Below are 10,807 nucleotides of genomic sequence, written 5' to 3' on the forward strand. Positions count from 1 at the left end.
CCAAGGAAAGCGACGGCAGGTCTCTCCTGCAGATGGAACCGTCGTGAAGAGCAGACAAAAGTCCACTAAACGCTATAGGGAACTTTGGCTCCCCAGCTGTGGGGACTGCAGTCCCCACGTACCACCAAAAACAAGTATTTGTTATTAGACGCAAGTCAAGATCAATCTACCTTATTAATAGCAGCAGTTAGCCTTTCAACCAGAGGAACTAAAAAGATGCAAAGACTACTAATTGCTGACCAAACAGTCATGATTTTAAATTAATAAAGCTGGTGACAATACCATAGCTACAATGACATAGAAGTCCGTTCTCAGTGTGAGAACAGGAGGTACCCTCTCACAGAAACACCTCTGGTCCAGGTGCTACCAGCACTCCAGTTCCCAGGAGCTGCCACATAACATTAATGCTGACGCATTCTTGACAGTCATTTTCCTTAGGGTTATATACAGCGTCCGCTTATGATCTCCGACAGCAGAGCCTAAGGACAGAACTGAACTTGCTAAACATACCAATTCTTCTCCTGTAGCAAGAGTTGCCTACACCAAGCCTCCAGCTTGCAGGCACTTACAGGATAAACTCCTATTTCCTTTCCAGAGAAGCCAGGTGATGGAGCTGAACCTGTATGCTCAATTCTAGTTTCACAATGTGGTCTCAAGAAAACGCTTGCTTTTACCCCCCCTATTTAAAAGTTTCAGACATTGCTAGATAATAAGGGATTTTCCCCAACTTACATAATGCTTTCCCTTCTCCTCCTCTTCCCTTACATCCTCCAAGCCAGTGAAGAAGAGGACATGGACAAAGCGCCAAGAAGTCTGCACGAGGAAGAGCAGTGGTCCTTGCTACATTCTCGCCAGTCATGCTACAGACCTCACCAGGAGATGAGGCGAGAACCGGACTTTCTCTACCACGCAGGGATGCTCCACATCAGAGACAATTACACCTCTGCTCAGTGATTCCCTTCAGAGAGACAGAAGGAAAAGACAACTCCAGACAAACATACACAGTTGCTTTGCTTGCTTTCTTCAGACCTAGTGACATCCCCTTTTTCTACTCTTCACTTCAAAGGAATGTATTTTACCTGCTGTCCTTACTCCAGCTCCAGGAACACCTGGGTCCGAGAAGTGACAGATCGTTCCGGGCAGCTACTTTTTCCAAGCCTCCAGCAGCCCAGCTGCAGCCGAGTTTAAGTTGCAAGTGTGACAACCGAGCAGGGAGAGAAGCTCTGAGAGCTTGCTCTGGCGTAGGCCAAGGGTGGGAGGACTGACATACTAATGCCTCTATAAGGCCTTGTGACAACTAGCAGTTATCTCGGTGGTTTTACAAGTATCAGTTGTATTTACTCTAACTGAAGCGCTGCTGTCTGCAAAAGAAATTCAGGTTTCCTATGGCTGCTTCCCAATTCAACATTCATGAAACAGCCAACACCCTTGGTCAGGATCAAGGCCTCATCATGGTAGATATTAGGTAGATAAAGAAGATGACATCACCCTGTCTCAAAGACTTGGCAAAGATAAAGAGGGAGTAAGATGATGGCAACGTTCCTGGAAAGGGAAAAATCAAATCCAACCATGCCCCCTCTTGGCCTCTATCAAAATAATGATTATGTGTAAATGTATGCATACACGTAAATAAAAATCAAGACTCAAACTCAGAGCCGGGAAGTTGTTTAGCTGAAGCCTGCAAACTCCTGCCTGTAATAATCCTCCTGCCTTCTGATTAGAGCCAAAAAAAGGGTTTAAGTGTTTTTCTTCTTCTCTAATCTAATACTACTTGTAAATGCATTTTTCCTCCCTCCTATCTTTCCAGTTGGTTTTATTTATGTAGACATGCCAGTGTGGTAAATTTCAGACCCATAATTTGTGGCTTCCTGACTTGGGGATGGTTCTGAAGTAGTTCTCATGTGGCTGTTCCTCCAGCTAAATATTTACACACGTATACACTGTGCATAGCTTTTACTTATGTGCATGAGCAAGGGCTCTGCATGCTTCACATAATTTTTCAGAGTCTACATGTGTTTCCGATCATGACAACACATTGAAAATATGTGCCTACAAAACACATTTTAAATGTATTTATACAAAACAGTATGTGCTTACCCTTGAGGTGTTTTCTATATATAGAAAAGCTGAAGATTAGACTTCCTGTTCTCATTCTTTCCCTTCAAGTTCTTCTCTTGTTATTCATTGTATCCAGGTTCCCATTACAACTTGGCTACACATTATTTTTCACTGGCATGGAATCAATTAAAACGTGAATTCTGACAATACACATGTACATGACAAAGCATGAGACTATCCCCTAAAAAGACATCTGGGCTTTCACATTTCAGTCAGTTCAACAACAATGATGATGCAATAATGAGCATCATTCTCCTACTCAATGTCTACTGAGAGACCACAGCTTACAAGTCTTCCAATGTATCAAAAAGGAGTATAGTTATAAATGATTACCAATGTTCATTGTCATGATATTTAACATATACATACTTTAAATCTGTCGTCTTCTTCAAAAAAATCTAATAAATTCAATCTTGTCTACCAGAGCAGTTTTAAACAGTCATTTAGCTTCAAAGCCCTTTTTCTTTGGTTGTTTTAGCTTGTGAATGAGGCCAAACAAGTCATTCTCAGTTTTATTCCTGATGGCAAGCCTGAAGGCATTTATAAGAAGTCTCACACACGAACCTTGCAATAAGCTACATGCATTATCAAATGTCAGTCACCCTGTTGACCCCAAATAGGAAATATAAAGAGCCATGGCTAGTTCTTGATTGCCTCACAGTTTTGAAAATATTCACTCTTATAAGACTTTGTAATATGAGAGTTAAGCATTACTTTCTCTACCACGACTTCCCTTTTCCTTTTCCAAGATGCAAGATGGCAGGCAGGCTGTAGCAGCCCTGGGACCTGGGCTCACAACTTGCAAGTTCCCAGTTAACAGCTATTCACCTCTGGGATAGCCTTCCCCTGCCTATGAAATACAAAATACATATGACCACAGCCTGAAGAGGGTAACCCATTAAAATAGATGAGATTTAACAAAAGGACTCTGGGTATTTCATAGCCTTTGGACTAATCTTATAAACTCAAGCAGTCCTCTAAGTCAACAGTGCTACATAAATGTATTCACATGCTGATAAATGCTTGCAGGACCAGGGCCTAAATTAAGTAGATTCTACAGACTATTATCTGGATTTACAGAAGGTGATCCATTCGACTTATGTATGTTCTTTTTTCATCATCATTATCTTGAATGGATTTTTATTTATGTGCATGACTGGACAGTCAGTGCTTTGTACGAATACCCGTATTCATCCACAGAGGACAATAAATCATCTTTCTCCCACTGCAAAAGTTTGTCAGGGAGCAGAGAGAGAACCACACAGCTCAGCCAGGCAGTCAAATGCCACAAATAACAAATAGGAAACCATGGAAGCAAACAGTTTCTGAAGGACTTGTACACCAGGCTGTTATACATGAGCTGCTTGTCACACTGTTACAAACAAGTCAATTTGTAGGATTCAGAATCTTTTCACAAGCTATTTGAGATAAAACAAAAGAGAGGGCTGAGCAGACCAGAAAATCCAACCAGTGCTAGTCACCACTGACAACTCCCCAGTAGCCCAGCTAGCTGGGTATTTACTGTTGTGCTCTCCTACAGCAGAGTCATACAGAAAAAAGCCTCACTGCCCAACCAGTCAGACTGCAAGCGCCATCTGCTCACAGTGATATTCGAAAAAAATGTTAAATAATACAGCAACAAAACATTTTCAGAAATTCCAGATGAGGGCTACCCTTTTGCATGGATCCATTTGAAATAAGTCTGGAGAAAGTGATATGAGAATATGCTGGATAAATAATACACATTTCAATAGTCAGTGTCTGCACATTCACACAGAAGTTCCCATCTTGGCCAAAACCAGCAGAGACTGATGTACGGTCTGCCAGGGTTACCAACACAAGATGCTGCAGTTTGCAGAAAACCACCACATCTCTCCAGCTGTACCTCTAATGTACTCATATGCTCTGGGAAGGGGGCAGCGTGAGGAGGCTCCAGCAGGTGAGCACCAAAGAATATTGCATCCAGGAGAAAGACCTTTCTCAAACAGACCTCCTGACTAAGGCCACAGGCACAAACGCCTCAAGGCACCAATGCTGGGAAGTCACTTGGTGCCAATCTCAGAGGTACCACTGTGCCGGCTTTCACCTTGCACGATGATGGTGCTGTGTGGACAGACTCTGCAAACATCAAACGTGCTTTGGTGCGGGGTATCTTCTTCCTTGCTGTAATCTGTAGTCCTCCTCAGGGGTCTTCAGCAACACCCAGTGCTCCTGGCACAGCAGGATAATCAGACAGACACCCCAGCTCCTCCAGCCATGGTCCAGTCCCTACCACGGCAAAGAGGAGGCACCATTCCTCCTCCACCTCCACCCTCGTGAGCAGGACCCGGCACTGCTGCAGCCGTTTCCTGCACTAGGAGGAGTCCAGTAGAGAACCACAGATATGGGGAGGACAACCAGCTCACTCAGGAGCTTTCTTATAGCCCGTTGGTCCCAAAACAAACTCTGAACTACACCCTCTCTCACCCATCAAGTATCTCTTCCTAAAGAAAATGCTGGGCCCAGGACCTGCTGGTAGAGTGATTGGGAAGAGGAAGGTACTGATGAGGAACCGTTTTGGGCAGCAAGGAGGCAGAAAGGCACACGATGGCATGTTTGGGAGAGAAAGGCTTAAGCATGTCCTGAATGCACAAGTCTTCTTGACAAGTGTCCCTGTGCTGGTTGTGTGTCCCTCCCAGCTGTGCTACAGGCTCCTAGCGCCAGTCAGATATCAAAGAGGTAGAGACTGAAGGTAAAAATAAATAAATAACCCAGTCTCAAGCCAGAAGCCATTTGGGGTAAGTGTTTTGTTCCCTGAAACATTTACCATGTTTGAGTCTTGTTTTAAACTGGGAAGGGAAATTTAGACCACTGTTTTATCCAAATTTTATCCAAATCTGCAAATTCACAGGAAAAATAAGACAGGAATTTTAAGTTAAATTCTCTGCTAATAAAACCAAGCACAACTTTAATCTGGTTTCTCCCATTTTGGCAAACCCACAGTTTGGCGCAGTCTCTGGTATTACGAATTTAATCCAGAAAATCCACTTTTTCTGTTCATTCTGATGGGGGTTTCTCGAGAAAATAAATGCATCTTTAAAACAAAAGGAATTGAAATAAAACATTTTTTTAAAAAGGTTAAGTGGCGCCTGATAGTCTACAACCTGTCAAGTTAAGCAAACAAGGAGCGGGGGGAACCTTACCTTGTAAATAAGGCAATTACAAATCTAGTTTCTACAATCTGGAATGAAGCCAGGATCTAAGTGTGAGGGATTGAAAGGAAAATCTGTTGTAAATTCCTTCAAGTGAAATTCCCTATTTAAAAGGCAGAGAACACCAGTTTTAGAAAGGTCATGAAGTCACAGCAGTTTTTTCAAAGCACAACTCTAAATGTCAGTTTGACCTCTTTTTAAAGGCAGACAGACACAGCTGCACTTAGAGTATAACCCTGATACTAGAAAGAGCAATGATTAGCAAGATGTTTTGCACTGAACTTTGTGTAGACAACCATAAAAAAATTTAAATAACTACTCAGTAGGCATCACAACCTCAATGATTGTGAAAATTTATTGTATATTCTCAGTTTAAAGAAAAAAAAAAAAAACAAAAGCAAGAGAAATATACCTCTCGTACAGGCATAAAGTTGCAAGTTACACATGAACTGCATCATTAAAGCTTTCACTTGAGCCTGGTTTTTCTAGGTAAGGGGACTTGCTGCAGGGACAGTGAAATGTGGCAACTGGCAGACCCCTGTGCCTTGACTGTAGTTTGTAAGTCTAGGCTTTTTGGAAAGGATTGCAGCAAAGGTGAAAGAGTGACTCTGAAAGACAGAGCTGACAAGTCCTGCCATTCCACCTCTGATAAATATTATATAAGAGTAGTTTAAATTCAGGCAGGATTCAAAATTACATGGGTATATATACATGTACCCACAGACATAGACACATGAAAAAGCACTCATAAAGCTCAGGCAAATTACACTGAAACTAGGAAGCCAGACTGGAAGATTCACTTTACATTAAGCCTTTGCTTTTTATTCATAAATTAAATAGACTGCGGGTGTTGTGACTAACTGGCAGACGGTAAATTGAGGCACTACATGGTGTTTACCATGAGGTAAACTGTTGCTTCTCCTGATTTTTAATTGGAGGTTAATTGAACTCTGGCTCACTCCACTATAAAGTCCTGACACTAAAAACAAAAAGACAAGGAATAGTTTCATGAATGTATTCCCATAGTCCATCAAACATTCATCACTTACACTGCCCAGATATACTGTCAAAGGTGATAAACACACACATATCAATAACAATAGTCTGATATTCTGCACCATTCCTCATCACAGAGGTACCTGATCCTGCTTTCCAAGGGAAGCAAAAGCGTAGGGTGCAACCACATTCAAGAATGTGAAAGATCTGACTCTAACCCTCCAAAGCCTTCCTGAACATGTATAGCATAACACAATACCTCGATCCTGGCCCTCCATTTCTATTCACCTTACATGTAATTGTACACACATGCAAAAGCCACTATGAAGTAGATATAAAATGACCTAGCAACATTTGATGCACATCTCCTATATAATACCAGAAAGCCTCATGGCAGATGCTCCAGCCACTTGCTGTTACTCCCAGTCAGGATGCTAGCAGATCACCCCAAAAAATACTTTGCAAGAAAGAAGGGTCCTGGCCAAAAAGTGATGGTAAATCCTAGAACAAAACTGCTATAGCACCATAGGGCATGTAGGTAGACTCAAACAGCAACCAGCTGGCAAAGCTGCCACATTTTAGGCAGTACCTATCCAAGCATCCCCAACCTACTGGGAGTTGCACTGTGGCTCAAGCAGAGATGGAGACACAAATATCTCATTTGTAGCTTTCTGCATACTTTGAAAAACAGAGGTTATTAGTTATTGGTTTTTAGCTTATCAGATTGTTATTCTTTTGCATTGCTACTTTGCTATGTATATTATTCCCCCCTCCCAAAAAAACACAACACTTACAGGTTGTTCCCACTAATAAATTACCTATTTGATATGTTTATATAGGCTCTTTTCCATAGTACGAGTCATGTTGAAATTGCCCTAATTAAAATATTTCCATTTATTTGCATGACTAATCAGTATTTATCAGTAACATGACACTTTATATCTTCAAAGCACTTTAATTGCATATAAATGGATTATCTGAAAACTTGCCCAAGAATATATCTTGGAATCTGATGCACAGACTCAGCTATTGCTTCCTAAAATAATTACTGGCTTTACATGTGCATTGAATCACAGTGAGGGTAATAGTGACAGGCCTGAAGAAGCATACGTGTTACTTATGGAAAGAATGAATAGTCCATAGAATAGGTAAGACAGCAGACCAGACAGTGTTCAGTGATGACATGGAAAAGCAGATGGCTCAGTCCTTTGAGTGGTACAAAAGACACAGTCTATCTCACTTCCCACCGTGCTTTTTGCTGAAGAGAGCTGTCATACTTGTGTGCAAATGAAGTCCCACATCTCTAAAATTTCTTGCAAGAGAATTGCCACCATTCTTTCACTTCCTCCTCTTTGGAGCTTTCTACAGACTTACATGCCAAAATATTCAGGACATCTGGTGCTGCTTTCTGGAGACTCTGGCCACTGACGACTTGCACTGTGTGGGAAATTAATTTCTCAGTGTAATGTCATCACTGTGTCTCCCCACAAAGCTCTTATCCCTGGGCCACCCATTGGTTGAAAGAAGATGAGGGTAGGTACTTTTTTGCTTCACAGCTTGTTTTAACAAGGAACTTATATACAGAAACAAGCTACTTCCATAAGCACTAAGCTCCCCTGCCTGCCCGCAATTTGTTTTCTTTTTTAAAAATTAAGGATTACAATAGGAACAGGGTGGGGAGGTCTTTCAACTCTATTATATCAAAGGAAGCAATATAAAAGAGTAGATTTTGTAGATCTGTTGGTTTGGTTTTCAAAGACTAAAATATCTTTTAGAGCTATCAATATGCTTTCCTTTGAGGACTCAGAAGTATAGTGCCATCCCTAACACTTTCCTTTTGTTAAGGGGGGAAAAAAATGCATAGTTCTTCAAAATAAATAACTACGTTTTTCCAATGTTCTGCAAGTGCCTTGACTGAAGGAATGACAATGATAATTGCAGAACATGATGACTTCATTTTAGATAACTACAAAACTGCAAAAGTACTGATTTTGTATGTTACTGCTCCCTGTCCTTTTTTCCGGTATGGTGCCACTGAACTGAATCTTCTCATGCATTCATTCAATTGCTTCAGGCTCCTTTAAACCTCAAAACTTCACTATGGTTATAGTGATTTAAAATGCATATGGTGGCTGTTATCCAGAATGACCTGAAAGCACTTGATGAACTCTACCAGGATGCAATTATATACAGCCTACTCGCATCTCTGCAGATTCATAAGGTTGGAAAGAGACATCAGGAGATCATTAAGTCTGTCCCTCCCAGCAGGATCAATTATACTTGGGCTATTCCTGACAGAGGCTGCCTAACCTGTTCTTAAAGACATCAAATAATGGAGGTCCCACAGCTTCCTTCAGCAGCCTAAACCAGTGCTTAACTCTCCTTGACATTAGGTTTTTCTACCAACTTCAAGCTCCATGCTGTAATTTAAGCCTATTGCCTCTTGTCCCATAAAAATCTGTCCTATAAATTTCTTGCATAAATCTTTATCACATTTGTTCTTACGACACCAATTCAGTCACCTCTTCTTAAGACTATGCAACATCATTTTATTTAATATTTCCTCAAAGGCCAATGTTTTCTAAACAAAGAGCCCTATAAGGGGGCTGTTGCCCCCCATTAGAACTACCTGCTGTGCTGAGTACTTCAGGTTGTGTGACAGGCACTGCCAGCCCTAAAATGACAGTCACCAAAAGGAATGGACATACCCCTCTAGCACAGTCAGTGAGAGACTCTCTCAAAGACCCTGCTGAGAACAAGAGCCCCAACCCTTTTTTCTGTTCTGTGTTGGTTAGAAATACAAGCAATTTACCATCATTTCCCAGGCAGGTTATTATTCATACTGACACAGTCACAGAGTTTGATATAGACTCAGAAGAGGATTTGAATGCCTGCTGGTTGTGTCCCTCTTCAGCTTTGGGGGGGGGGGGGATCAAGCCAACAAGAATCTCTCTGAGCAAAGTTTCTTTGTGTTGTTTTTTTCCATGCTGCTGCTCTTCAAGCCTTTTGAACTGTATTATTACTATTTAGTACAGAAGTGCCTAGAGCCCAATTAAATCACTGACCCAGCACACTCAGGAGGTTACAACTGTAAGAAATGGCTTGCTACAAAAAAGCCCTACAATCTAAATAGATAAGACAGACTGTAATAAAGGGATAGAGCATAAAAACCAGTTAACTTGTTTGCCAGTGTCAATGTAAACAAAATACCCCACAGAAAACTAGATACATCCTATATGTGGAAAACTAAATATGTAGCTGCAGGGAGTGCATGGGGGGGTGTCTGCAAAACTACTGCTGCCCCCCAACCCTGTCACCTGTGTGTCCCACTCCTTAGCTGGGAGATTTTCTAGCGTTAAACAGCCCTTAATTACCATTGAGCTTAGGTAGGTAGACAGGTAAATTAAGTTTTAAGTTTACAACATGGGCAGCACAAGAGGTAAGTCGAGTTACCATTTTCTGGCTGGTGGCTGAGAAGCACCAAATCTCAGTTCACCTCCGGATTTCAAGAGAGGAGCAGGAGACACAGAAGCCACCCGGTCAAGAATCCTCAGCCCTAGCACAACTCCCATGTCCTCCCCATGAAGCACTGCTTGAAACATAACTTATACTAAGCAAATCATGCCTGAAAAGTGTATAAAGCATTATTACTTTAAAATAAAAACACTTCATAACCTAGTTGTAATATAGATATTGCCTCTTCAATCTTCTGAATATAGTTTTAACTTACCACAAATCTAGAGATCTCTCAGGAAAATCATAAAGTTTGCACATATGAACCAAGAGGGCTCCCCCCCCACGGAGACTCCTTCCTGTCTTCCTTTTCTTCCCCCGCCCCGAATACAGGAAGAGAGATCACCAGCTGCCTGCTGAAGAAAACAACCACCGAATAGTGTGCATCATTCAGATGGCTTGGATGATTCAGCTTTTCCACGTGAACTTTACTGAAATTGCACACAAATGGTGCTTTGTGCATTTCTGAATCAAACGCATAATTAATAGTCCAAGTGCATATCAACACAATTTCTATTTGAAGAACAACTTTTCCTCGAAAATGCAGCAGTGTATCTGTTACCTTGCAAGAGCTCCAGTTCTCAAACCTATTAATAATTACATCTACCTGTGCTTATATACTGCAGTATCTCCAGCCTTTAAAAATCCATTTTATATTGTTCTCAAAAGTTGCACCAGTGAAAAGAGGATCTAGTGACGAGCTCATCATTTTGAAAGCCACCTGATGTGATGTGCATTGGGTTTAGAGTGGGAGGGATGGGAAGGAACAGAAAAGCCAGATGTTGCAAACAGTCTGCTCTCCCAGATAGAGCAGTACAATAAGCAGCAGCTTGATCTTAAATGTGCCAAAAAGTTACCTGCAGCTACATTTTGAAAGTTCAAGATACTCTCATTGTCTAGAAACTTGTAGAAGAAAAATACTAAAAGTTTCCAGACAGTAGGCTGAGAGAAAAAAAAACACACAAATGCAAAACTCACACACGTTTACT

The 10,807-nt window shown here is 41.4% G+C and overlaps 1 protein-coding gene across 2 annotated transcripts in view; it reads right to left on the reverse strand.

Moving 5' to 3' along the window:
* Positions 1–10,430, reverse strand: part of IPCEF1 (interaction protein for cytohesin exchange factors 1) — an 88,319-nt gene extending 77,889 nt beyond the window's left edge. The window contains exon 1 of one of the 2 annotated variants that reach the window (XM_030021954.2): positions 10,036–10,430. The gene's annotated coding sequence lies outside the window, so the exon portion shown is untranslated. The remainder of the gene's footprint in view (positions 1–10,035) is intronic. The other variant, XM_030021952.2, reaches the window with a different exon arrangement.
* Between the last annotated feature and the right edge of the window lie 377 nt (positions 10,431–10,807).

The sequence above is a fragment of the Aquila chrysaetos genome, chromosome 8 (assembly GCF_900496995.4).
Source record: "Aquila chrysaetos chrysaetos chromosome 8, bAquChr1.4, whole genome shotgun sequence".
NCBI lineage: Eukaryota > Metazoa > Chordata > Aves > Accipitriformes > Accipitridae > Aquila > Aquila chrysaetos.